The sequence below is a fragment of the Leopardus geoffroyi genome, chromosome X (assembly GCF_018350155.1).
Source record: "Leopardus geoffroyi isolate Oge1 chromosome X, O.geoffroyi_Oge1_pat1.0, whole genome shotgun sequence".
In the NCBI taxonomy this organism is placed as follows: domain Eukaryota; kingdom Metazoa; phylum Chordata; class Mammalia; order Carnivora; family Felidae; genus Leopardus; species Leopardus geoffroyi.
In genome coordinates this window covers 35,327,215-35,351,601 of record NC_059343.1, presented here as the reverse complement: position 1 = coordinate 35,351,601, position 24,387 = coordinate 35,327,215, and the positions used below count along the sequence as shown (strand labels likewise).

The following is a 24,387-nucleotide window of genomic DNA, read 5'->3' as shown; positions in this document are numbered from 1 at the left end:
AGGTGGCGACGCGGAGAGATGGGGTGGGGGGCGGTGCCTAGCGCCCAGGCTTAGTGGAGGTCACACGTGGATGTGGAGGGGGATCTTTTGCTTCTCTGGCGAGTGTGGGCCTGGGATCTTTAAGGCCGATCCCGGCCGGATGGAAGAGGTGGGGGAGGGGGCATCCAGTCTTCCCGGCTGGGAGAGGCTTAATGGGCCCACCACAGGGTGTGTGCCGGGTGAGGCTGTCGCCTTTGCCAGCAGCCCCTCCCTGGCGGGGCGGGGGCGCCGAGTTGCCCAGGGCTGGGGCGGGCCGGGCGCCACGGGTTCGAGGAGAAGATTGGAGGGGTGTGCGCCCAGGCTGGGGCTGCCCCCCTGCACTCCTCCGCTCCGCCCGCTCGGGGACCCGCCAAAGTGTGGGTGCTGGCGGCGTGTCAGGGCGCGCCAGGGCTGCTCTCCGCGTTCGAGCGCGTGGAGCTCCCGACTCCTGGCATCCCCGTGCGCGCTCCGCTTCCAGGGGCTTGTGTTGTGCCCTGCTCGCTTGTTTGTCTCGTGTGAGTCTCGTAAACCGCCCTGATTTATTACCCAGACTAAATGCTTAATTTGTGAATATGAAACAGATTAAAAGGGGCGGGGGGGGGGGAGGGGGCTTGAGGTCGGCATATTTTAGCAATCAGACCAAAGCAGCCCGGCAGATGTTTCAAATTTGTCGACATTTTCAGGCTCATGTGGAAAGGCAGCCAGAATGGTCAAGAGGTCTTCTCCTTCCTTCAACCTGAGAACTTGGCAGTGATCAAAAGGAGGTGATTAGTAGCTGCAGTGAAAAGACACCGGCAGGCAAGGAGTTAACAGAGGCTGAGCCCTTTACCTCCAGGATTGGGATTGGAGTTGGGGGGGGGGGCGGGGGGGGGGGGGGGGGACCTGGTCACAAAGGCTAGAGACATCCCGGCTGAAAAGGCTCAAGTCCCAGAAGCCTACTCTGAAGAACAAAGTAGAGGATCCATTTAAAAGTTAATTCAGTAAATAAACTTTATTGGCGATGAAACAAACAAGAAAGATGGAAACCCCAGCTGCAAATGGCCAACAGATAATAAAAATAGTTTGATGTGGCCGAATGTGCTTGTGCCTTTCGCCAGGCTTCACACAGGCCTCACCGGAGCACCCTCTCCCTTTGGAGAGCCCTCACGTGTGCAGGCGATATTTTTTGGCATTTGTCATTTTTAGGCAACTTCGCACATCAAAGGCGAGCACGGTGTGCTCTGGGGCTCCCTGGTTGCAGCCGCCCAGTGAAGCAGATACAATTTCTATAAATTGGCCTTCTCCTCTGGGTTTTGATTGATCATCACCATATGAGATTATTGAAAGTCTAATGTCTCATTTCACTTTCTCCAAGGGGTGAGGAGGGGGACAGTTTATTGGAAGTCAGGCCACGTGAAGACTCTGGTGTTGTGCAATCGTAATTTCCATTAGCCCGGGTAGATCACCCTCTGGAAACTCCCATGCATCTCCTGCCCGGTCCTTGTATCCCCTCCCCCCTTCCCCCCTCCAGGTCTCAGCTTCTGCTTTTAACAGGTACAGTACAAACTAGCGCCTTCTGGAGCCTTTGTAGTTGTAAGGAGACAATGGCTGTTGACTAAAACAGGGCAACAAAAGATTGCTTTTTAAACATATTTATTATAACTCACGAATCCCCTCTTGAGAATTGTTGCCTACTCCAAACTTTTTTGTTCCCCTTTGCCTCGGTACCATCTTTCGTTTTATTAAAGTTGATTATGGTTCCTCTGCCTTGTCCTCAGCCAGACAAAGGCTTAGGGAAAGTCAGAGAACGTGTTAATTATATGTTTCTTGTAAACCGACTTTTCATTTCCCCCGAACACATTTAGTTGGCTTGGTGTTTAGTTTAACACTCAATTGCTGCAAATATGCTGCTTAAAAATGCTGTCTTTATTAAAACAAATAAATGAATGCAAAGACCTTTCTAATTTCAACTCGCGTGGGCTAGAAACAGAACAGAAAACCGAAATCGAGAGCAAGAACGAAGGAAAGGCAGCAGGGAAGGGAGAGAAAAGAGACCAGGAAACACACACACACACACACACACACACACACACACACACACACAGTATTTCTTCTGCCATCCCTCCCCCAGCCGTGTTAAACTGGTCCATACAATTGTCCCTCGCTGCGCCCTGCAGCTCACCAGCCCGCCTGGATTTTCCATCACTTGGCGCCTAAGGCTATCATTAGCTGAGAACGGACAACCTCTACCTGCTGGCAGCCCATCACTTACCAGCGGGGGGAGGCTGGCTGCAGGCTCCCGTGCCTGGGCCGGGCCCCATTTGCTCAACCCGAGAGGGGTCCTTGGTTCTTGCCCCTGGGTGCATTGGTGCCTAATTAAACTCTATCCAGGGCAACGTGCACTAAATATACGGAGGCTGAGAGGAAGCTGGGAGGAAAAGGGGGTCATTACCTGGGCAGAGAAAGTGACTCTTCTGAGAGACAGGAGGACGGGATCCCTCTGATCACACTTTCTGTTGACCCTCAGCAGAGCCTCTGAGCGCACATTAACTGTCTTGCTGAAATCAAGGAGAAATGGAAATTAGGAAGGAAAAAAAAAAATCTAGAGCCCACAGATAACTAAACAGGGTCCGTGTCACCACCAGGCAGGAGGGAGGTCGACCGTAGCTCCAAACAGACAATGCTAGCTGCAGAAAAATGACTCGGGTGCCCTTGTGGCATTGGAGTTATAGCTCATGTGCCACGGCCCCATCGCACGCAGGAGCTGGAGCCGTATAAATGGCTGTGAGGACAGAAAGGAACGGATATGTCAGGAGCCCAAGGACCAGGTGTGTGTTGTGAAGCCAATCGGACCATGGCAAAGCAAGGGGAGAGTCCCCAGCTGAAGGCCGGGGACCCCACTAAGACCTGGGCCCCCGGCAGGATCAAAATGGCCTGACCTGGGGATACAGTGACAGTCTGCAAGCAGGAGTGTGTGCAGAACCCCTAGAACAGCCAGGCCCCCAGGGCTTTAATCGAGTCCCCACTGTAGCCGGCTCCAGAAGTCGCTTCTGGAGCGTTAAGGTGCTAGCTCGAGGTGACCCGTTACTGGCAAAAGTAAGACCAGAACCCAGAGCTCCCTGCTTCGGGAAATGGAGTCAGGGGAGGCGGGTGGCTTGTGGTTAGAGGGAGATCCAGGGATGCTCTTGGTCACTGCAGAGGAGGCCCAGTGTTTTAGTCGTTCAGCATTTATTAAACACTTGCTGTGTGCAAAGCGCTACGCAAGCCACGGTGCTGCGAGGCCTCCAAGGGATGATGAGCAGAGGACCCTGGGTCCTTTTTCTGTGCCTGGGGACAAAGGCCTTAAAGGAGAAGGGAAGAAAGAAGCCGACCACTCTCGGCCCACAAGGGAGGTTTACAGCGGGGCAGCCTGGACTGTGAGACTGCTCTCCCAGACGTGGAGGTGGCAGGGAGGACATCTGGAGCAGGCCCGTCACTTCAGTTTCCTGGCGGGGCCTGTGTTTCCTCGGGCAGGCCGGGAGAAGGAGTCTCAAGCAAATCCCTGCGCCGAGCGCTCCCTGCACTTGTGTCTGTTGTCCTGGACAAATAGGAGACTGTAGCTTATCCCCAAAAGCTCCTGGACAAATGTAGGCTCTCTGGGGGAGCTGGTAAGGGAATACTGCCTCCCTTAACAAAACAAACCCGAGACTCTCCAAGGTTTAGCACTGGAAACGGAATCTCCCAGCAGAGAAGGGGAGCTGGCTCAAGTGCCCCCCCCCCACTCCGTGCCCCCCGGATTCCACCTGCCCCTTGGGGCGCTCGCAGTGTGATCACAGGTGCCCTCCCTGCAGCCATCTGGCCTCGGCCCAGCCTCCGCTCTTGGTTTCCCTAAGCAGAGGCGAAACATGCTGGAGCCTTCAAAGCACATTCCTAAACACTAAGGGAGATCTGCGGGGAAGTGAAAACAAAGAGGCCCAAAGAGTGTTGGAGCGGTTCAGCTTACAGAGTCTGTGGGCCAACAGGGCTGGCCCAAGTTCAGTCAGACTCCCTGGCTGTGGGCCAGCCGGCGCTGGCAGCGTGCCCTTTCCAGCCCACCACTCAGCCCTGCGTTGGCCCCCAGACCTGGTCACACCCTCGCACCCAGCCCAGACCCCAGGAAGCCCTGGCCGCCCCTGGGGTGTGCTGGTTCCAGAGGCGGTCAACGGTCCCTGCGGCCCCTTAACCCAGAACTTCGCAAGGGCGAGTGCGTTTGCCAGCGGGCCGGCCCCTCGGGGTGCCCTGTTGGGTCTGGGGGTGGCCCAAGCCCCCGACTGGGCCTTGAGCGGCCATCTTGGGCAGCTGTGAACCCTTGGTCACTGTTTCCCCGTGTGCGTCATAAAAATATCACATTCCGTGTGCTAACTTGTGATAAGCGTGACATCCAGGCCCCAAGAGGTGCCCACACACGTAACAGGGAGAGCATCAGACCCAGGGCCCTTTACGGAAGGTGAGTGTTCATACGACATCTAGCCCCTCTTGTTTGTTGGGCGTTGTGCTTGTGGCTGTTGGGGGTGGCCGAGGGAGACCCCAGGCCCCGGGGGCCCCTCCTAAGGAGAACTTAATGATTTCCCCCAAGAGAGAGAAGCCCCACGGAGCTGAAAACCCCACTGTGCTCGCACTAACTAAACCCAGGAGAAAGAGCCTCCCTTGGTTTTCCTCCTCAGGCATATATTTTTCAGGCCAAAGGGTGGATGGTGTATTTCTGCCCACTTTCCACTTACAGCTGGACAACCAGGGATCCCCACCCCACCCCCCACCCCCGCCCCAGCTCTGAGCTTCTGACCTGCTGAACAGGCACACTTGGGAACGGGGAGTTCTGTGCTTTCTTTCCTGAGGTTCCACTCGGACAATGTCACGGTAGCGGCAGATGTTACGGGCAACACCTTCATGTGCCTCAAAATTCTAAGGATACATATCAAGGGTGTGCAGAGAAGTAAGCCCCTCCCACCCCCAGTCCTCAGTCACCCGGTTTGCCTCTCTGTAGAGAGTCAGTGCGCCCGAATTCTTGCTTACTCTCCCCAAGATGGTCTATTAAGGCTAATTCTTTTTTTAAAAAGTTTCTTTTATTTTTAAAAACCCCAAACCCACATAAAAATCGAAGGAACAGTACAATGAACACCCATATAGGAAGGCAGATTTTTCAAAAGCGCTATATTTATTCAACACGCCTACCCTTGGAAAGAATTCAAAACCCCTTCAAAGATCTGAATTAATTTAACTTTATCTTAAAATGTTAGTTAGAGGGGCGCCTGGGTGGCTAGTTCGGTTAAGCGTCCAACTCTTGGTTTCAGCTTTAGGCATGATCTCGCGGTTCGGGAGTTCGAGCCCCGCATCGGGCTCTGTGCTGACAGCGCGGAGCCTGCTTGGGATTCTCCGTCTCCCTCTCTTTCTGCCCCTCCCCCGCTCTCTCTTTCTCTCTCTCGAAAATAAATATATATTTTTTTAACGTTAGTTAGGAATACTTTGCCCTCGTAGATACGTTGCTTGTCTATCCTTCCCCGCCTGCCCTCAGCACCTTATCATAGTGAGCCTTCAGTAAATCTTGTGGGGTTCAACAGCAAAGACCACGCAGTAGTTGGCAGGGTGGAGCCAGACTGCCAGGTCAGAAATCTGGCTCACCACCTGACTAGTTGCATGGCCGTAAGCAGTTACTCTGGGGCCTCACTTTGCCCACCTGTAAAATGGAGGGTGATGATACGACAGATTTCAGAATGTTGGGAGAATTAAATTGGTTGATAGACATGCATCACTTAAAATGGTGCCTGGCATAAATATATATCTCTCTATCTCTATCTATCTATATTTTATCTATATCTATATCTATATCTGTATCTATATCTATGTCTACATAGTGCTTAATAGGTACTGGGGAGACTGGAGATTTAAACACATTTGGTATCAACTTTGCTTTGGTGATTGCACGTGAGTCATTTGGCCCCGAGTTCATGGCCTCCGGGTTTTCACTGGTAACCGTGAGAGAGGCCCCAGGAAAGCCGGAATGCAGCTGTATAATCCTCCCCCTGAGAGAATTGCCCTAGCTCAGCTCTGCTCCGTGCTGAGGCAGAGTGGCGTCGAAGGGGCAAGGGTTTCCCGTGGACAGCTTCCACACTCATGGAGAGTTCCTAGCCATGCTTATTAAAAAGGCATTTGGAGAAAAAGTCTACACGCGCCCCCCCCCCTTCCCCGCCCCATTTTCTAGTCTAGCTGGTTGCTGCCCTGCTGATAGAACCATCTAGCATTGACTTTAGGGACAGAGCCGGGAAGAGCATGCCCCTGTCTGTCGGGGAGTTTCAGGCTCACAAAGGCCCACTTCGGGCCCAAGTTGAGGGTCAGACAGGCAAGTGGGTGCGATCCCAGGAGTCGTCCTGTCTGACAAGTCGGAGAGGGTCTTATGGACCCCCAGACGAAGTTGTCCCGGATGCTCTTCACATAGGAATGGTTGAATGGTGGGTGTCTTAACAGCCAGAGGCAAGAGAGGACACGGGGAAAGATAAAGAAATTTGTTTAAAGGTATGCTTTGCTCTGTGCTATAAAATACTATGCCTAATGTTAGGCTTTGATGGCTGTAATATCTGACCTTGACATTGTAGTGTTTCTGCCATATAATTTAATTAACGTGTGATGCTGGCACGATGCCAGAGAAGTCAAACGTTCTGACAGCTCTTGGAAGCCACATAAGTCCCTTTGAAGTTCCCCCCAGTGAACGAGCACACGGAGAAAGCTCCTAAGGTTGAGGACAGCCCCCGAGACGGGGCACAGAAATTTAGCTGTGTTGTGGTTACATTGGATGGCACTGGCCAAGCCACCAGCTGACCTGTCACAGTTCTAGAGGCCTGCCGTGGTTTCTGGGGGCCCCAACCACCACGAGTGGCTCCTTGAGGAAGAATAACTCATCCTACATCAGGGACCACATGCGGAGGTCTCCTGTTTGCCGACTTTTCTCCACCAAATGTTTTCTTCTTGTTCCACTTGGCCTCTCACCAAATCATCGAGCTTCATACAGGAACATAAATTAGATAAGAGGCATATTAACTAAGGACAAAAAGGACTATATACATCCACTCCGCACATAATTAACACTCACTAGGCACCTACCAAGGCTCTGGGCATTTATGGCAGGGAACAAAACAGTGCCTTGGCCATCATAAAACTCCATTTTACTGGAGAGAGAAAGAGGATAAATAAATGGGCAAAAATACATAGGTAGTGATTTAGATTGTGATGCGTGTTATGAAGAATTAAGAAGGGTAAGGGGATAGGGAGAAGGTGGGGTTTCCTTTTAGATCGGAGACTGTGCACTGGGAGTCTGGGGTTGGCAGGATCACGTTGCTTAGGCGATGTATCAGTCAGTGCTTGCCACAATCATGCTGTGTAACAAACGACCTCAAAACCTAGTAGTTTACATCAATAAGAATTTATTTCTCACCTACGTGTCTGTGAGTCACCTGTGGTTAAGCTCTTCTAGACTGGGTTCAGTTAGGCTTGACTCCCAAGCGTGGGTTGGGTCTGGTCTCCTGCATGTGTCCCTCTTCCTCTGTGGCTAAGTGGGCCACCTGGAGCACGTTCTTCTCACGGCAGTGGCAAAAGAGCGCGAGAGAGGGCAGAGTGGAAGGGCCATGACTGTGAAGTCCTAGTCTTGGAACTTGTATGCTGTTATTTCTGCTTACATTCCGTTGGCCAAAAGACGACATCAAGGGACGGGAGGTACACTCCCATGTCCGGCGGGATGAATGGCAAAGTCCCACGGTGCAAGGGTGTGGATACAGGGTGAAGTGAAGAACTGAGAACAGTAATGCAATCTGAAACAGATGGTTCAAACCAAAACTATGTATCTCTAGCTATGGCATTTATATATACAAATACATATATCAAATGATATAACCGCCCTTGCTAGAATCTTCTGTTTTAGATTACATTTAAATAAATCCATGCAGTAATTACACATTAGCATCCCTGAGGTGGTTCATTATGGGACCAGAGGCTTCTGGGTCATGGCCACAAACCTCAGGAAACCTGGGAAGATGGACCACAGACCATCCCAGTGCTCAGAGAGAAGGCCGTTGATAGAGAACTTTCTTCCTGCCTGAACTCCCCTCGTGGGGCTGGTGAAGGTGGGAAAAGCCAGAGGAGACCCCCGCCCGCAGACCCAGCACGTGTCCTTGCCGGCCTCTGAGCACGTCTTGGAGTGACACAAATCTGGAGTAGGACCCAAGAGGTGTCACACTGGGCCTCGCTCTGCTACTAGGTAGACGTTTAGCTAGTCTCACTGGCTGTTTAGGACATCTAGACTCATGCATTCGCTGTATTAGGGCATAGGACAAGAGCTCCCAGAACTTTCTTGCAGTTCTTTTTCGCCTAGCCCAGTCTGTCCTTCCTCAGGACATCCTTGAATAATGTGAGAGGGATCCCTAAGTGTCTCTTCAGCAAGCGATGATGTTTCAAATCGGGCCTCTCTTCAATGAATTCCTCCAGGGCTCTGCAGTCAGCCAAGTACTGGAACCTGGCCCTTCCCTTCAGGAAGGAAAGCGTGCTGTTCAATTGATTCCGATGGCTAATGGAATCTAACCGCCTTTGCCCAAAGTGATTCCAATGAAAGGAATCCACTGTATAAAAATCCAAGGTAAGCAGAGATAATGGAGCGCAGGGGCAGATGTTTCATGGTGGGGCCCCGTGGGGATTCAGACCATCTCTTATTTGGGAGAATTCTGACTCCTGTCTCCAAAGGTGCGCTAATCTTCCGTAACGAATCCTAGCCTAGAAGTAGAAGGGGGACCAGCTGGGTATCACCGCCTCTTAGACCAGCCGCCATCACAGAGCGCGCTGGGCATGCCTCACACTGTAGCTCAGTCTCCGATTTCACTGGCAACTTTGCCTGATTTAACGGGGTCTGCCTTGACCTTCTCCGTGTCGGAACCTCCCAGAGGCTCCTGTGTGCTTCCAGCTTTCATTCCCCCCGTTAGATGATGATAATGATGGTGGTGATGACTCGCTTTGCATTGAAGCAAACTAGCTGCACGCACAGAAAAGCACACACGCCATCGGTGCTCAGCTGGACGGGCACACCCATCGAACTAGTACCCGGATCAGGAGACAAAACAGCACCAGCACCCCAGAGATCAATTCATGCCCCCTTTCAGGTACTACGGGCCCAAAGGAAGTTGTTGTCCTCACTTCTTTTTTTATTTATTTATTTATTTATTTTTAAAGTAATCTTTACACCCAGCGTGGGGCTGGAACTCCCAACCCTGAGGTCAAGAATCACATGCTATGCTGACTGAGCCAGCCAGGTGCCCCTTATTGTCCTGACTTCAAAGAGCATTGATTACCATTGTCTGATTCGATACCTGGTAGGAAACGGACTCCGCAGGGTGAACTTTGGGTGCCTGGCTTCTTTCGTTCCACCTCCTGCCTGTGAGATCCATCCATAGCGTGCACAGTGGGGTTCATTCGTTCTCATTGCTGAGTAGTATTCCACTGTGTGAAGACACCACATTTTATTTATTTGTCTGCTATTGTGTGTGTGTGTGTGTGTGTGTGTGTGTGTGTGCGCATGCGTTTATTTTTGAGACAGAGACAGAGACAGAGACAGAGGGCGAGCGGGGGAGGGGCAGACAGAGAGGGAGACACAGAATCGGAAGCAGGCTCCGGGCTCCGAGCTGTCAGCACAGACCCTGAGGCGGGGCTCGAACTCACAAACCCCGAGACCATGACCTGAGCCGAAGTCGGATGCCCAACCGACCGAGCCACCCAGGCGCCCCTATATTTGTTTGCTGCTCTATTGTGGATGGGCATCTGGGTAACCTTGCTAACGGTGCTGCCGTAAACACTTGTGCACATGCCTTCTGGTGAATAGACACATTTCTGCCGGCTGTATGTATACCCACCGGTTGTATTGCAGGGTTATAACTTGGGCCTCTGTTCAGCTTTAATAGTGCTAAAGTTTTCCCAAACAGTCATGCCAACGTATACTCTTACAACCGAGTATGAGAGTTCTCCTTGCCAGCACTTGGGATTTTCTCTTTTTCCTTTTAGGCATTCCAGGGGACCCTAGTAGATTTCAAAGTACTTTCCCTCGGGGTGCCTGGGTGGCTCAGTCAGTTGAACGGCCGACTCTTGGCTTTGGCTCAGGTCATGGTCTCGCGGTCCGTGGGTTCGAGCCCCGCGTCGGGCTCTGTGCTGACAGCTCAGAGCCTGGAGCCTGTTTCAGATTCTGTGTCTCCCTCTCTCTCTGCCCCTTCCCTGTTCATGCTCTGTCTCTCCCTGTCTCAAAAATAAATAAAACATTAAAAAAAATTTTTTAAAAAGTACTTTCCCTCTCTGAAGATTCTCCCAAGTGTCTCCTGTAAAACTATCATGGGGAAAATGTTAACTGATGCCCTGGGACATAAGAGCCTGTGGTTTTCTTCCACTTTTCAGGAAAATCTGAAATTTGGTCCTTGATCTTTAAAATGTATGTATGTGTGTGTGTGTGTGTGTGTGTGTGTGTGTATATATACATATATATATATATATGGCAGGGAGGGGCAGAGAGAGAGGGAAAGAGAATCCCAAGCACGTTCCAGACTGTGAGCACGGAGCCCAATACGGGGCTCGAACGCACGAACCGTGAGATCATGATCTGGGCCGAAATCAAGAGTCGGGTGCTTAACCAACTGAGCCACCCAATGCCTCTGGTCCTTGAGCTTTAAAGACAGTAGCTTTTGGAAAGGGAGAAAATAAAAATCTGGATCCAACCTCAAGCCCCGGCTCCCCTTCTCCCAGTCTGGTCCTGTGCTACACCAGTTTCCACAAGCCACAAACACACCCTCCTGCCTGCTCTGACCCTCTAGGGAGCCTCAGCTCCCAGGCCCCCCGCTGGAGCCATCTCCTTGCTCACCCTGACACCCAACTCCAGGCTTACCTCCTCCACAGAGCCGGCTGTGGCAAACAGCAAACGACCGGCTTAATTGTCCCAGATGTCTTTGTGCTCATTGTCACAGCCACAAAACTTGCCATCTGGCCTCTCTGTTATATGTGAGTTCCTTGATTCAGTTGTGAGTTCTTAGAGGGCAGGGATCACAGAGCCTAGAAGGAGCTGACCCACACGAATTGTCCACAACATTAGGGTCAAGAAAGTCTGAATGTAATCAGATGAGCACATATCATGAGTGATTTCCTGAAACTGGGTCTATTTTGAAGAAAAGCTTGTGGTCTCCTCTAATTGTCTGTAATAACCTGGCTGAGCTTCAGGGCTTACGGGCTGGTTCACACCCTGACAGCCCCATGCCTGAAAAGTCTGACCAAGTAGGTCTAGGGTAGGGCCCAGCATTCTCTACCTTTAACACTCACCACAGCTGACCACAGCCAGATTTGGAAACTAGTTGAGTCTGAAAAGAATGTTCTCTTCCACAAAATGAGAAAACGTTGGGGGGGGGGGGAGGGGGTGTGGTGAGAAGGAGCTGTGATAGAAGGCTTTGGGTTTATTTGTTTATTTTTAAATGTTTATTTTTGAGAGCGAGAGAGAGACAGACAGACAGAGCCTGAGTAAGGGAGGGACAGAGAGAAAGAGGGAGACACAGATCTGAAGCAGGCCCCAGGCTCCCAGCTGTCAGCACAGAGCCCAAGGTAGGGCTTGAACCCACCGACCGCGAGATCACGACCTGAGCCGAAGTCGGATGCTTCACCGACTCAGCCACCCAGGCGCCCCAAGGTTTTGGGTGGAGAGAGAGGGTGTTTGAGTCTCTGCTCTTTCGCTTACCAGGTGTGTGACCATAGGCAAGTCACCCAACCCCTCTGAGCCCTAGTTTTCTCTTCTGTGAAGTGGGCACGAACACCGCGGATCTGTTTCAGTGCAACAAGTTTCCCCGGCTTTGTTGGGAATTTACCCGGAGGCATTCCAGGAAGGGCTCGACTGGGTGGCTCTCACATGGGGTATCTCGTGCAATTGCACTCGGTTGAGCGGCTGAACTTCAGCTCAGGTGGGGCTGTCGACCGGGGCAGCTACCTGTGACTCCCCAGCATGGTGCTTGACTTCTTTCTGACTTCTCCCAGAATGGGTGCCCCAAAAGATCCAGGAAGAAGCCGCACAACCTTTTTCTGACCTAGCCTTAGAAGTCTCATGGCATCACTTCTGGTGCGTTCCAAGCAGTCACGAGCCCACCCAGATTTCTCGGAGTGGGGGCATCGACCCCACCTCTTGGTGGGAGTAAGCTGCAGTCGTGTTTGAAACCACTACAGGGTCTCATGGGTTCTTTTATTTTTTTTTTATTTTTTTTAATGTTTATTTATTTTTCATAGACAGAGCATGAGTGGGGGAGGAGTAGAGAGAGAGGGAGACATAGAATTCGAAGCAGGCTCCAGGCTCCGAGCTGTCAGCACAGAGCCCGATGTGGGGCTCGAACTCACAAACTGCAAGATCATGACCTGAGCCGAAGTCAGACACTCAAATGACTGAGCCACCCAGGCGCCCCTCATGGGTTCTTTTTTTTTTTTTTTTTTTAACGTTTATTTATTTTTGAGACAGAGAGAGACAGAGCATGAACGGGGGAGGGGCAGAGAGAGAGGGAGACACAGAATCGGAAACAGGCTCCAGGCTCTGAGCCATCAGCCCAGAGCCCGACGCGGGGCTCGAACTCATGGACCGCAAGATCGTGACCTGGCTGAAGTCGGACGCTTAACCGACTGCGCCACCCAGGCGCCCCTCATGGGTTCTTTTAAAGATTGAATGAGGTGATCTCTTTGTGGATTCCCCTTGGAATTTGAGGCCCGGGAGCTCACAGGTCAAAGTCAGTGCCGGGTGCCAGGTTTTCAGTCACAGTCGTTCCTATTTATGGGGCCGTAGGGATGGGGTAAAGGGACAGTCTTTCCTGGTTCCTAGTCACTTGGTCCCTTTGGATAGTTGTTACAGGGCAGCAGTGGAGCACTTTCTGATTCCCCGGTGAGAGTTGCTGGCTGTGCAAGGTGTCCCGTGGTTCCATATGACCCCATATCAGCTCTGCCCCTGTGCCTGGACTCCACTAGAAGCTTCTTGAGCTCCAAATGGGAACGCTGACTGAGATCACAATGTCTTCAGGACAGACACCCTGGTGTGGGGCCCTCAGGAGGCTCACCTGTGTTGGGATGGTGAGTTGAGTGGCAGCTGGAGAGTAGCTTTTGTGGGCATGGTTCTTGTACGTCATGTGCAAGAATGGGTCCTTCTCTGGCTTTGCTTTTTGTGGTTGTTGTTTCTAGATTGCTTTTTTTTTTTTTTTGAATTTTTAAAAGTTGCTTATTTATTTTTGAGAGAGAGAGAGAGAGAGAGAGAGAGATTGCAAGTGGGGGAGGGGCAGAGAGAGAGGGAGACAGGATCCCAAGCGGGCTCTGCACTGACATCCGCCATGGGAGGAGCCCCGTGTGCGGCTCGAACTCACGAACTGTGAGATCATGACCTGAGCCGAAATCAAGAGTTAAGTTGGACGCTTAACCAACCGAGCCACCCAGGCACCCCTGCCTTTGCTTTTTTTTTTTCCCCCGTGTCTGGAGAGAGTCTGGGAGCTGAGGAAGTCAGCGGGAGACCATTCGGGCCAGCTCCTGGGCTCCCAGAGGGAGGTGGGGGATAGACTGCCTTCTAGAGCTGCATTCCAGGGTGCCTCAGGGTACAGCAGCATTAAAAGGGGGGCTGGGTTCCAGTTGATGCCAGGGTGGGTAGGATTTGCCCAGTAGGGTATACTGGGGAGGCAGGACAGAGGAGGAGAGTCATCACGTGTATGCCGCAATCTGCTGTCATTTGGGAAGGGGGGGTGGTTGAGAGCTGTCTCTGAGGAAGGGTCCCACTTACCCCTCTGCCTCACACTCTTGTTCTGGAAAAAGGCACTGGAGCCCGTGTTTGGCAGCGTGAGGAAGCTGGCCTGTCTGATCTTCCTGCTTCGGTTTCTGGGGCTCTTTTACCTCCCCCATCACCGCCACTAGCCTCACACCAGACAACCGTTGTTCAGAGCAGGGAGGGGGCGAGGAGGGGGGCGGGGGTCAGAGCTGCTCCAGGCGCTGAGCTGAGGGCGACACGTAGTCCACAGGCTTCCATGATGGTGGCTGGGGAGCACAGGCTGACAAGTACACACCGGAGAACTGAGGACGCCGGGAGGGGACTCCTGCACCGAGTAAGTAGGCTGGGCCACACTGCGGGCTTCCCCTTGGCTCACAGCTTCGGGCCTCGGGGGCCCCGTCTGTAAAACGGGGGCAACGAGGTGCCTACCTTGGTTTGAGGATGAAACGTGGGGGCGCAGGTGAGCGCAGGCCAGGCACCGTCAGCCCTGTGTCGGGTTGGGCTTCGGGTAGGGATTTGCATAAGCAGGAGCCTGGGAAGAAGGGATGGGTCGGAAGGGAGGGTGGGGTCATTGAGATGGAAAAGCCAGCAGGAGGCCCGGGGGCGGGTGATGGAGGGGCTGTTGGCTCCGTGGGTGGGTTCTGTCTAGAGCCCGGACCCGCCCCCCCCCCCCCCCCCCGTTTGTTGTTCATTGTTCCTGCTCCAAGGTGAGGACCCTAGGGGAGTTTCCGCCCCCATCCCTACCCCCACCTCCCCAAGGCCTCTCAGCTCCTCCTTCCTTCCCTCTAGACTGGTTCACCTCCCTGAGGCATTTCTGGGCGGGCAGCTCCACCCGGGGTTCTGCCCTTACCTTACCCACCTGGCCGGGCCCCAGCCCCGCCACTGAGGCCTGCCCCTCCCTACCCCATTAGACGACCAACTCCTCCCATTCTTAACTCACGGGGCCAAAATCCCCATTCTCCTTCAGTGGCAAACCTTGAGGGAGGGGAAAGACCATCCGCTTGGGAGGGCAGGCCCAGCCGCTTTGTGACCTCGGAAGAGCTACTCAACCTCGCTGAGTCTGTTTCCTCGTCCACAAAGAAGCATAATGATTGCGACTGGTGGCTTTTTTCAACTTACGTATTTATTTTGGGAGAGGGAGACAGAGAAAGAGAGAGAGAGCAAATAAGTGGGGAAGGGGCGGAGAGAGAGAGGGGGAGAGACTCCCAAGCAGGCTCTGCCTCACCGGTGCAGAGCCTGATGCAGGGCTCAAACCCACAAACCACGAGACTGTGACCTGAGCCGAAGTCGGATGCTTAACGGACTGAGCCACCCAGGCGCCCCGACTAGTGACTTGTTCCATGAGGATTAAATAAGGGTACGCATCAAGTAAGCGCCTGGTACTTAGTAGAGGCTTAATAAACGGTGGCTATTTTCATAGTGGTTCTATGGCTGTGTGTCCAGACGGTGTTTGATTCGTCAACATTCAGGGATTTGACTGGCATAGGACGGAGGTCCTCCTCTCCCTTCATGATTCGGGGAGAGTGCGCCTTGCCTCCCTTTCTTCCTGCGACGTACCCCGTGCTATGCCCCAGAATTGGAAACAGCGGGTACAGACGCAGGGCCCGGGCAACCCAGAGGTAGCTGGGAAACTCTAAGGGAAGAAACAGTTCTGGACGAAGGTTTTCCCCATTTCCTTGAGAGCTTGGCCCAGTAGACACGAAAACATACCTTCCGCTAACACTTTTGAATGGAAACCTTTCTACACTATTTTTTTTTTCTTTAATGTTAACTTATTTTGAGAGACAGAGGGTGCGTGCGTGCGTGCGCGTGCGCGCTCGCACGCGCGGGGGGGGGGGCAGAGAGAGGGAGAGAGAGAGGATCCCAAGCAGGCTCGCACTGGCAGCACAGAGCCCAATGCGGGGCTCGCACTCACAAACGGTGAGATCATGACCTGAGCTGAAGTCAGGAGTCAGATGCCCAACCCACTGAGTCACCCAGGCGCCCAGTGCTCCGTATGTCTCAATGCGATGTATCGATTGGTTATTGCTGCGTAACAAAGTATCCGAAAACTGTAGTGGCTGATGACAACAATGTATCCTTCCTGGGTGTTGGGCAGTTCCCTCACCCACGCAGATGGGGTCAGCTGGAAGACGGCAAGGGGAGACACGAGCTGGCCTCGCGCACAGCCTGGCAGTTGGTGCCAGCTCCCAGCTGGGGTGAAAAGTGGCTCTCCTCCCTGTCACCCCACACCCTTCCCTACGGGACACGGCTTCCTGCCGCGGCATTTTCAGAACGGCCCCGAAGGGGGGGAAGCAGATTGCTGGCAGCGATGTCGCCTCAGGCCTTGCCTCCGAAGTCACACACAGCATCACTTCTGCTGCGTCCTGTTGGCCAGAGCAAGTGTCCAGGCCAGCCCAGGTTCTGGGGGGAAGGGACGCAGATTCCACCCTGTCTCGGTTCGCGTGGGCCATCATGACAAAGTATCGCCCGTTGAGTGGCTTAAACAAGAGAAACGTACTGCCTTGCAGTTCTGGAAGCCGGAAGTCCAAAATCAAGGTGTCGGCCCAGGTGGGCCTCTGAGGCCTCTCTGGGCTTGCACATTTTAGTATAATTTCCCCTAATTCCAAATACAATCACATTCTGAGGTTCTAGGGGTAGGACTTCAGCATATGTGGACTGTCTTGGGGGGGGAAGGGGGGGGTCGGAATTCAGCCCGTAACCCAACCCCTTGGTGGGAGGAGCTACGGAGAAGTTGTCGCCATGTTTAACCTACTATGGGAGATTATGGAGTCCCCAACCCTAGTAAATGCTCACACTTGCCAGCTGCTAGTACTAGTATTTTATTACCTTTGCATCGTGAGGTTAGTGAGGAAAAACTTCCACTCTAGGCCCTAAACCATCCGGCTCACTGTCTCCAGCAGTCACGCGCCTTCCCCAGGGTGGCTGCCCTCACACCTGACTGCCGAGCGCACAGCAGGCTGCAGGGGACCTCACCAGCCCTTGTCACCAATCTTCCCACTGAGTGGACTGTATGGGCAGCCTCGCGGAACAGGACGAGCCGGGCTGGCCCCGGCAGCCTTTGTCGCCCCCCCCCCCCCCACATACCCCTCCACCTTCAGTCTGACCCTCCGCCTCCCTCAGGGGCCCTGGAATGTCTTTTCCAGGGCATTCTCCCTAGAGAGCGTGTGGAGTCCTTCCCATAGCACCTGACTTATAGGCGTTTGTAGACTAGGATTGATGTCAGAATCTTCACGGTTCCCTTGAGCCCGTAGCTCAAAATCCCAAAGTCGCAGAGCCCAATGGGAATCCAGAAGGTTCCTCCTTCTTCTTCTTTTAATGTTTGTTTATTTTTGAGAGGGGGGAGGGGCAGAGAGAGACAGGGACAAAAGATCCGAAGCAGGCTCTGCACTGACAGCAGGAAGCCCCAAGGCGGGGCTCAAATCTGCGAACCTCAGACCATGACCTGAGCAGAACCCAGCCGCTCAACCGACTGAGCCACCCAGGTGTCACTTGGAAGGTTTCTTCTATCACAGCTTCTCTGATGCTCACGCCTCCCCTCCGAGGCCCCTGCCCCTTACTTGAATCCGTTCCACATCTGCCCTCCCTCACCATGTAACACCTTCTGAAGATGTGGGGTTTTGACATTGACCTGATGTGCACCTGCCATGCCTTGGTGGGATGGCGGTGCAGGGAGAGAGGAAGCATTTCTGCTCCCCCCTGAACCTCTTTACACACACACACACACACACACACACACACACACACACCCCAGGGAGCTATCCTGTGCCCCAGCCGATATCTCTTCCCAGGCTGTGCCCTGCCCTTCCAGAGCAGGATAAATGAAGGAAAGTTAAGACACAGCTATAGGTGCAGCCGTGCCGACAGAAATGAGAACGTGGGGAAGAAAAGGCGTGGAGTTGGGGGAGCTCAAGCGTTTGCAGCTCTGATGTGCCCAGTGCAGCTCAGAGACACGGCGATGGTGACAGCCCAGCAGAAAAGGCCGATGAGGCCAACACCGGTTGCCAGAGCTCCAGGCCTGCAGGGCAGAGGACTTTAGTTCTGTCTGTGAAACACCATTATGAGCTGATGGCGAACGTGCCGGAGGCGTCACCCCAAAACATGCTCAAGTGACTGTGGCGTCCCTACTGACCCTACGCAGCCCTCCCCCGGCCACCATGCTCTGGTGGAAGGGCCCCGAGACCCTTTCTCTACCCCCGTCCCCACCCCACTACTGCAGACACAGCTCGGTGGCAGGCCGAGTATGACATCTCGTTGAAAGCGGGAGAAGCGTGTTCATCCAGGAGAGAAATTCACCCAGGGATTCCGGGAAAGGTAGAAAATGGGGGATTTCTGATCCCTGTGCCCCATTTTTTTTAAGTCGCTGTTCGACCCCCAGGGGATGTCTTGAAACCTCTAAAAGGAAGGTCAGCTGGTCAGTCAGGCTTGGGGCAGCAGTGGGTAGCAACAGGCTAAGTGTGACTGCTGAAGTCTGTACTCTGAGCTGCCTGCTTGGGAATGGAAAACCTCTCTGCCCTGGTGGGGAGGCATCTGAGCCCTGGTGACAGGGAAGTTGAAATTCTTGGGACCAGCGGACAAAAGCTGCTAAGAATATCCAGCCACAGATCTGACCACAGGCCAGTTAATGCCCAGTGGCTTCCGTGGCCCTCCGGGCTTGGGAGGTAGGACGTTCCTGGGCCTCCAGTGCCCCTGCAGTCCCTCAGTTACAAGTCTGCAGACGCGGAAGTAAAGAATACAGGAGAAAAAAAAAAAAAAAATCCAGCAAAGCAAACCAAACAAACAAACAAAAAAACCAATAGGTCCTTCCTGCCCTCAAGGAATATATAATCCGAGGAGGGAGGACATTGACCTATCACACGGGACTCACTAGATGTTACAGATAAATGCAAGGACAACCACACCGAGGGGGCCGGAGGCTACAGGTGCAAAGGAGAGAGCCCACCCTGGCTGCCCGCAGCCAGAGGGGCGGATCTGTGGCCGAGCAGCTGGCGGTCTGCCGTGGAGCCCAGGATACATACACTGGCCTTCCTCCGGCCCTCCGTTTCTGCATCTGCAAAGCCAGGGCTTTGGATCCGTTCCATAAACGTTTCATGGTCAAAGGTGACTCCCAGGTTCCTGGACTGCAGTTCATGCACAACAGCATGTAATGACCAGGTGACCAGCGAAAAGAAGCAGGACTTGTCACTACCCCCTGTACAGGCTGCAGGGGAAGATAGGAGGAAAGGCAGGGTGGGGGCCTGGCCCTCGGCCAACGCTGCCTGCTTTCCGCTCTCACTCTGGAGTCCTGGGCCACGGGCAGGGCCGCCGCGAAGCCGCGCCGTGCCTCCTCAACCCGGGTGGGGGCCTGGCCCTCGGCCAATGCTGCCTGCTTTCCGCCTGAAAGTTTGCTTCTGTTCACGTGATTTTACCCTGTGCTTCCTGGCTGTCTCTAGGACAACCTCACTGCCCTCCCCTCACACCCCCACTCCCCCCAGAGCGGCCCCACCCCCCTCCTGCAGCCAGGTCTCCGGCACAGAGCTCACGCCAAGCCTTATTCTTCCCCGGTTTGCTTCTGTGTTTTTCTTTAATGTTTTTTTTTTTTTTAATTTTGTTCACATTTTATTGAGGTGCATCGCCCAGACAGAAAAGTGTGTAAGTTGCTCAGGGTAGAGTTTCATGAATTTTTACAAGCTGAACACAGCCGTGTAGCCAGCATCCAGATCAAAATGCAGAATGTTCCCTGCCCCACAGAAGTCTCCCTCCACGGTAGCCCCTACATGCGACGACTTCAGACACCTTAGATTGGCTTTGCCCGGCCTCCTGAAATCTCTCTGGTCTGTGGAATCCTTCGAGGAAATCTTGGAGAATCCTTAGTAGAGGCAGTAGAGGGCCCGTGGAGACTTGGGGTGGGGGTGGGGGAGGACCCCATGAATGTTTTGCACAAATGATAGGCTAAGCATTGTGTTAGGTGCTTGGAGGGACAAAAACGTGGAAGATGGGGTTAGGAGGGAACGAAAGGAAGGCGAGCCTGGAGGGGAGTGACTCCTGCCTCCCTGAAGGATATCTTCCAGACTATCCGTGCTCTCCTGGGAGTCCCGCTTTTAGCTAAAGATTGGAAGGAGGTGGGGTCCTTGCCTTGGGGGTGGGGGTGGGGGATGACAATTGTAGTTTCATTGTCCCAGCCTCTGCGAAGATTTTTCATTGTGTGTGTGTGTGTGTGTGCGCGCGCGCGCGCGCACGCGCACAAACACACGTGGGTGAGAGAGAGAGAGAGAGGAAGTGTGTTTCATTCCTCAGGGGCTTCCTGCCAGATGGGCAGTGCTGGCTTCTACCTGCATGATGGCAGGGGTAGGCGAGAGGGAGGAGAGAGTCCCAGAGATTGACAGAGACAGTTCAGAATTCCAGGATCCAAAATCCAGAGAGGGTGCGTGGCTGTCTTGTCCCCACCATGGTTGTTTCCGCTCCAGTGTACCGCCCCCCCCCCCCCCCACTTTACAAAGAACCTAGTGTTGTCACCAAAAGAGCCGAATTACCTCATTTTTGAAAGACGTCATGAATTTAGTTCTATTTTGTGGACCGGGGCAAAGATGTTGTGAGCAGGCATGACATTACAATTCATGTCCCACTTCTATTTATCTTTGCTGTGGTTTGTGTATCTTTGGAAGCATCCTTAAATCATTATCGGAACAAAGTAGGGCGAAAAATAATAATATGTAATTACGAATGAGGAAGAGACTGTGCGATCCTATCAGTTGCCTTCCCTGCGATCCTTCTTCTTGGTGCTTTCCGAATAATGAAAAGATGAGCTTCCATCGGTGGACGTAGTGGGTTAGCACTGAACCCTAAACAGTCACGTCACCTACTCCAGAAATGGCCCGGTGCCACCTGCCGCCCGCGATTCTTTCTGAGTAACGCCGAGGGCTCTGCTCCAGTCTCGGAGTATTTACTCTCTTCGGAGGAGAAACTCTGGCAACGGCTGTAAAATCAACCCCAAAGCAAGGAAGAAGCTGAGGAGAGCAAATCCTTGGTGGTGCATTAATCATAGTCGTCAGACCCAGAGCAGAGGACAGAGGCTGGTTCGAGGAAAGACAGAACCTAAATTAGCTTGGAGATTGATCTTCCCTCCTCCACGCTCCCTGTGCCAGCAAGCAGGTCAGAAAGGTCCCCGCGCAGCCACGGGCACTGAACCGGCGAGGGCACCCCACGGACTGACCGGAGGGCTTTGTCAAGGAGCGGGGCAGGGATTACCACACTCTGTCTTGCGGATCATACAGGAGCTTCCGCTCGCCCTGAACAGGCCTCATCTTGGAAAGCTCCAGAAGTGAAGAGGCCCCTCGGAGGGACCCGCGGGACAAATTCACTGCCGTTGTGGCCTCAGGGGACATCGTTTGCATGCCAGGATGCCGGGAAGGCCACTTTCTCCGGATCTGAATAAAGCACCCAATTATGATGAACCTGTGGAATTGGCAGAGTCATGAAGCTGACCACAGGGGCCTGGAAAGTTCAAGAGACCACGTGGATAAAAGTTTGGGCTCTAGGAATGGGGCAATGAGTGTCCAGGCAAGCGCAGTAGGTAATTATCCTGTAAAGCCTCAGTTTCCTCATCTGTGAAATGGGGATAATGGCACCTTTATTATAGGGTAGTTTTCTCGATGAAATGAGATTTCTTTTCTTGTTGTTATTTTTAAAAATTTTTTTTTAATGTTTTATTTATTTTTGAGACAGAGAGAGACGAACGTGAGCAGGGGAGGGGCAGAGAGAGAGAGAGACAGAATCTGAAGCAGGCTCCAGGCTCTGAGCTGTCAGCACAGAGCCCCACGCGGGGCTCGAACCCACCAATCGCGAGATCATGAGCTGACCTGAAGTCAGACGCTTAACTGACTGAGCCACCCAGGCGCCCCAACTTGTTATTATTTTTTCATGTTTACTAATTTTTGAGAGAGAGACAGAGAGAGAGCGTGAATGGGGGAGGGGCAGAGAGAGGGAGACAGAGAATCCCAAACTGGCTCCAGGCTCTGACCTGTCAGCACAAAGCCCGACGCGGGTCTCGAACCCACGAACCGCGAGATCATGACCTGAGCCGAAGTCGGACGCTCAACTGACCCTGGCGCCCCCTGAGCCATTGTTTTTCTAAGAGCCGACAATAGCCAGTGACCCTCTTCTCTGCAGGTCTCAAAAGCTGTCCAGCTTCAGAAGGGTTGTGCGGGGGATTCTTTCTATATCATATGTTCCCTGCTCTACTCGTGGTAAGAGCCGAGCAATGTTTACCAAAGCTCAAAGCAGGAAAAAAACCCAAAACATTGCCCAGAGGTATGAAAGGACGAGGTGGTTTATAATCTTGCCAAACGCTGAGCCATAATTTAGTATCGGTGGAGTACAGAAACCTTCCAAACAGCTAGAGAATAGAGTTGTGCTGGGGAAGGAGGCCTTCCCTTGAACTTGGTCCCACACTTTTTCCGAGCTTACCTGGGAAGGAGGCAACTCTTCATTCAGATGATAAACTTTTAGGTTCCCATGGTGTACGCAACAGATCAATCGACACAACGGAGACCTGCTGATCCCAGAAAGAAACAAACTCCTTTGGTGATATTTACTGCAACTCGGCTAGATTAACTGCGCGGTTTTTTTTTTTTTTTTTAATGTTTATTTCTTTTTGAGAGACACAGAGAGAGAGAGAGAGACACACACAGAGGTGATCGGGGGAGGGGTAGAGACAGAGAGAGGGAGACACAGAATTCAAAGCAGGCTCTAGGCTCTGAGCTGTCAGCACAGAGCCCGACGTGGGGCTCGAACTCACGAACTGTGAGATCGGGACCTGAGCCGAAGTCGGTCAACCGACTGAGCCACCCAGGCGCCCCAGCTATGGTTTTTGTTTGTTTGTTTGTTTGGTTGGTTGGTTGGTTTTGAGAGACAGAGAAATCTTGAGTAGGGAAGGGGCACAGAGAGGGAGAGAGAGAGAAAATCCCAAGCAGCTTCCACACCCAGTACAGAGCCTGATCCGGGGCTCAATGCCACGACCCTAGGATCATGAGCTGAGCCAAAATCAAGAGTTGGATGCTCGGGACGCCTGGGTGGTGCAGTCGGTTGGGCGTCCGACTTCAGCCAGGTCACAATCTCGCGGTCTGTGAGTTCGAGCCCCGCGTCGGGCTCTGGGCTGATGGCTCAGAGCCTGGAGCCTGTTTCCGATTCTGTGTCTCCCTCTCTCTCTGCCCCTCCCCCGTTCATGCTCTGTCTCTCTCTGTCCCAAAAATAAATAAACGTTGAAAAAAAAAATTAAAAAAAAAAAAAAAAAGAGTTGGATGCTCAAAAGACTGAGCCACCCAGGCGCCCCCACCACTATTGCCCCTTGCCTTTTTTGGAGGGCAATTGTAAGAGCTTCAGTTTCCAACTATAAAATGTGAATAGTAATACCTAAGCCATAGGTTGTTTGGGGGGCTTATGGGAGGTACATAAACAAACACTGGAAATGTACCTAATAAAGTAACTGGAAAGAGCAAACAAAGGCCCTCAATAAGCAGTAGCTATTTTTATCACATAGGAATCATTCATGGTCAAAAAGGACTTTGCTGTGCTACCAAAGGCATTGTGATGGCACAGTTACTGTTAAAAGTCAGATGGCATGGGGTGTCCGGGTGGCTCAGTCGTTAAGTATCTGACTTCGGCTCAGGTCATGATCTCACGGTTCGTGAGTTCAAACCCCATGTCGAGTGAACTCTAGCCCCGCTTCGGGTGAACATGAGCCCCGCTTCTCTCTCTCTCTCTCTCTCTCTCTGCCCCTCATGGGACTCTCTCTCTTTTTCTCTCTCTGCCCGTCACTTACTTGCACCCCCCCCTCAAAAAAAAAAAAAAAGAAAGAAGAAGTCAAATGGCATGGAATTGAGGGAAGAACTCCAATTGCTTAAGGTCAAGTGTGAGCAGAACCCCACTCTTAAGGTTTCGGAGGGTCTCGAAAAGAAAGACAGTGACGGGCGCCTTGGTGGCTGGCTCAGTCGGTGAAGCCTCCGACTTCAGCTCAGGTCATGATCTCGCAGTTCGTGAATTCGAGCCCCGCGTCGGGCTCTGTGATGACAGCTCAGAGCCTGGAGCCTGCTTCGGATTCTGTGTCTCTCTCTCTCCCTGCCCCTCCCCTGCTCATGCTCTCTCTCTCTCTCTCAGAAATAAACATAAAAGAATATATATAGAAAGGAAAGAAAGAAAGAAAGAAAGAAAGAAAGAAAGAAAGAAAGAAAGAAAGAAAGAAAGAAAGAAAGAAAGAAAGTCACAACCTTTTGCCACCAAGTAAGGACCAAATGGTTGGCAATAGGCAAGTTACTCTAAGGAGGTTCTGGTTTCGGCTCTGGGTTTCTGGCTTGCTCCTGGCTGTCCCTCACTAATCTCCTGGGGATGATACTCTGTGGCACTTAGCAAGGATACTGGGGATGTTCAGGCCTGCCCCCCAACGGGTACACCCAGGAACCTTGGCTTCTCTGACGAAGACCTGTATACGTGCATCCCATGCATCCGTGGGGCTTCATCTTTCCCTTTCTTAAATTCCTCAGCCTCAAGCCACACCAGAACTACAGCGGCACTCCGTGCAAGCCCAGGCTCCCGCCTTTTCCTTTTAGCCCACACCC

The 24,387-nt window shown here is 52.7% G+C and overlaps 1 protein-coding gene across 3 annotated transcripts in view; it reads left to right on the top strand.

The window, feature by feature from the left end:
• The window catches only part of BCOR (BCL6 corepressor), a 116,082-nt gene that overhangs the window by 32,392 nt on the left and 59,303 nt on the right, over positions 1–24,387 (top strand). The window lies entirely within an intron of this gene.